A 4,458-nucleotide genomic window follows, 5' to 3' on the forward strand; every position below is an offset into this window, starting at 1 on the left:
ATTGCGTTGCCTACAGTACAGCGCCTCATCTGAGCCCAGGGGTGATGGGAGGAAGCAGGACCACGGCTAAGCCTTCGACGCAGGGGCAGCTCTTCCTTCAGAGGCATCATGGAAGCCATGCCCAAGGCCAGCATCCCCGGCGCGCCCACCCCACCAGGAATGGAGGCTCAGTGGGTCTCTCCACTGAGCTGGTGGCCAAGTCCCAGGAAACAGGCAAAGCTAAGCGTATCCGGGGGGCTTGGGGGTTGTTGAACGGGGTCAGGAACAGTGTGGCATTTTAGAAAATTATCTGACCCACGTCTCGGTTTCTTCAGCTCTAAAATGCTGATCATATACATGTCCTCCCATGTCGTAAGAGTATCATGAGGATAAAAATGAGTCACGGGACTTTCATCTTCTCATCCTTCTCGTCCCTCTCTTGCATGCATCCTGTAAACCTCCAACACAGGAAGAATGCCCTCACCACCAAGCTCTCTGTCACCGGGAGATGCTAAAAAAATATCACACAACCCATTAAACTGGTGTGCCGGCCTCAAGTAGACCCTGCTCACCGACACTCAGCCTTGCTGCTTTTCCCCACTGTTTACTCTCTTTTCTGCACCTTCCCCTCTGCTCTCTATTCTCAACACATGCCCTTGTCCAGGGACAGACACAAGTTTTGGAAGCCCTGGGGGTTATACAGTATTGGGAATCCCTTTCAAGAAAAAAAATTACAAATATAAAATTTGGTCTGAAAGTGAATATTTATTTTAAATGAGCAAAGAAAACACACCAAATACTAAAGACTCCGGAATCCAGGTCCCTTTCTTCTGAGATCTCTTTAGACAATCTACCAGAAATGCTTACTGATTTCAATTTGGTTTACCTTCCTAACACCGAATACCCAAGAGTAGCATTTCTCAAACCTCAAAGTACCTCTGAATTTCTGGGGAACTTGTGAAAATGCTGATCTTGACTCAGTAGGTCTGGATGGTCTCTGAGGGTCTACATTTTCTTTTTCTATCCTTCTCTTTCCAACTGACATATCTGTATGAAGCCAAATTCTCTCTATAAACTTCAATTAAAACAACATATCTTTTTTTTTAACGTCTGTATTGGATTATAATTGCTTTACAATGGTGTGTTAATTTCTGCTGTATAACAAAGTGAATCAGCTATACATAAACATACATCCCCATATCTCCTCCCTCTTGCTTCGCCCTCCCACCCTCCATATCCCACTTGTCTAGGTGGACACAAAGCACCGAGCTGAGATGTTAAAAAAAAAATCATTTGTATTCAGAACAAAAGAAATATTGTATGCAAAGAAAAACCAAAAATGCAAATTAAGGAAAACATCCATTGTGCTGTTTTTTTGTGATAATCCACTTTCACATGTTAAAAAAATGAAATAGCACACCTAAGGAAAAAGAGAAAGCCAACAGAATATTTCAGGGAAATAAAATTTTCAAGTGAAGAAACCAAAGAAAAACAGGTTTTAAATGTGTATTTGCATTTGGACTTGAAAGATCTCAGTATCAGGAATAATAGGGTGCAGCTTCTTTTTTTTTTTATTGAAGTATAGTTGATTTATCATAGTATATTAGTTTCATAACTTCTTTTTAAGTATGGGAAAAACCACCAGGAAATCCAATGTGAGGTGATAGATCCCCATCTTACTAATTCTAAAGGGGAACCATATGGCACCCCAAAGGCATGGAAATACCCCAGGAGTGCTCACATGCACACACACCGTCATACTAGTCACACTTTACTAGAGAGATTTTCCTAGAATATATGTGTTTTGTAGAAATTGCCTTGTTTGCCTTTCATTAACTCGGGCTGGAGTTAATGAATGAAGGGTGAAGCTAGTGTAATGTCATGATGCATTTGTTCGTAGCCTTCTTATACGCCAATCTTATAGAAAAATGGTCTGAGAAGGGAAAGAAAATCATTAATTTTTTTGTTTCCATTTATAATTTATGCCCCCAACTGTTCCTCAAAGGGGTGTGAACTCACAATGATCCTGGTTACTTGACCATCTGGGAACTGAATTATTAAATTATCCTTTGAAAATTGGAAAAAAAAAACCAACAACATATCACAAGAGATTGAATGTAGAAGCATTTAGGAGAATCCAACTATATTTTATTAAGCCAGACATGAAAGAGATTTGCAAAGATGTAAAACAATGCCATTATCAGTAATTTTTAAAATACTGCTTCTCAAAAATTATGTTATTTATGTGAACATGAATTGGGCTTATTACTCATTTCTAAATGGATTAATATACAGCTATTTTTAAAGTTTCATAGTTTTAATTTCTAACAGGGTAAATATCACTAGATATAACTCATGTTAACAAAAGCTCTTTGGGCTTCTCATCAGTTTTTTAAGTTTAAAAGGGTCCTAAGACCAAAAGGTTTGAGAACTGCTAAGTTAGTTGATCTGGAAGGTTTACTCCACTTCAAAAACTTCATTATACTCTTGTGTTCAGAGTTCCAGGCAAAACAATAAAAAATTAGATTTTTTCTATCTTTTCATTCTAAGACATAGCCTAACAATTTAGTATAAAAATTTAATTTTACCCACATTTCTTTTATTTATTTTTAAATTTTTTTAAATTTAATTTAATTTTTTTATACAGCAGGTTCTTATTAGTCATCAATTTTATACACATCACTGTATACATGTCAATCCCAATCTTCCAATTCATCCCACCACCACCCACACCCCTCCGTTGCTTTCCCCCCTTGGTGTCCATACGTTTGTTCTCTGCATCTGTGTCTCAATTTCTGCCCTGCAAACCAGTTCATCTGTACCATTTCCCTAGGTTCCACATATATGCGTTAATATACGATAATTGTTTTTCTCTTTCTGACTTACATCACTCTGTATGACAGTCTCTAGATCCATCCACGTCTCAACAAATGACCCAATTCTGTTCCTTTTATGGCTAATATTCCATTGTATATATGTACCACAACTTCTTTATCCATTAGTCTGTCGATGGGCATTTAGGTTGCTTCCATGACCTGGCTATTGTAAACAGTGCTGCAATGAACATTGGGGTGCATGTGTCTTTTGGAATTATGGTTTTCTCTGAGTATGTGCCCAGTAGTAGGATTGCTGGATCATATGGTAATTCTATTTTTAGTTTTTTAAGGAACCTCCATACTGTTCTCCATAGTGGCTGTATCAACATACATTCCCACCAACAGTGCAAGAGGGTTCCCTTTTCTCCACACCCTCTCCAGCATTTGTTGTTTGTAGATTTTCTGATGATGCCCATTCTAACTGGTGTGAGGTGATACCTCATTGCAGTTTTGATTTGCATTTCTATAATAATTAGTGATGTTGAGCAGCTTTTCATGTGCTTCTTGACCATCTCTATCTCTTCTTTGGAGAAATGTCTATTTAGGTCTTCTGCCCATTTTTGGATTGGGTTGTTTGTTTTTTTAATATTGAGTTGCATGAGCTGTTTATATATTTTGGAGATTAATCCTTTGTCCGTTGATTCGTTTGCAAATATTTTCTCCCATTCTGAGGGTTGTCTTTTCGTCTTGTTTATGGTTTCCTTTGCTGTGCAAAAGCTTTGAAGTTTCATTAGGTACCATTTTTTTTTATTTTTGTTTATTTCCATTACTCTAGGAGGTGGATCAAAAATGACCTTGTTGTGGTTTATGTCAAAGAGTGTTCTTCCTATGTTTTCCTCTAAGAGTTTTATAGTGTCCGCTCTTACACTTAGGTCTCTAATCCATTTTAAGTTTATTTCTGTGTATGGTGTTGGGGAGTCTTCTAATTTCATTCTTTTATATGTAGCTGTCCATTTTTCCCAGCACCACTTATTGAAGAGACTGTCTTTTCTCCATTGTATATCCTTGCCTCCTTTGCCATAGATTAGTTGACCATAGGTGCATGGGTTTATCTCTGGGCTTTCTGTCCTGTCCCATTGATCTGTATTTCTGTTCTTGTGCCAGTACCATATTGTCTTGATTACTGTAGCTTTATAGTATAGTCTGAAGTCAGGGAGTCTGATTCCTCCAGCTTCGTTTTTTTCCCTCAAGACTACCTTGGCTATTCGGGGTCTTTTGTGTCTTGATACAAATTTTAAGATTTTTTGTTCTAGTTCCATAAAAAATGCCATTGGTAATTTGATAGGGATTGCATTGAATCTGTAGATTGCTTTGGGTAGTAGAGTCATTTTCACAATGTTCATTCTTCCAATCCAAGAACATGGTATATCTCTCCATCTGTTGGTACCATCTTTAATTTCTTTCATCAGTGTCTTATATTTTTCTGCATACAGGTCTTTTGTCTCCTCAGGTAGGGTTATTCCTAGGTATTTTATTCTTTTTGTTGCAATAGTAAATGGGAGTGTTCCCTTAATTTCTCTTTCAGATTTTTCATCATTAGGGTATAGGAATGCAAGAGATTTCTGTGCATTAATTTTGTATCCTGCAACTTTACTGAATTCAT

This window comes from Lagenorhynchus albirostris, chromosome 3 (assembly GCF_949774975.1).
Source record: "Lagenorhynchus albirostris chromosome 3, mLagAlb1.1, whole genome shotgun sequence".
NCBI lineage: Eukaryota > Metazoa > Chordata > Mammalia > Artiodactyla > Delphinidae > Lagenorhynchus > Lagenorhynchus albirostris.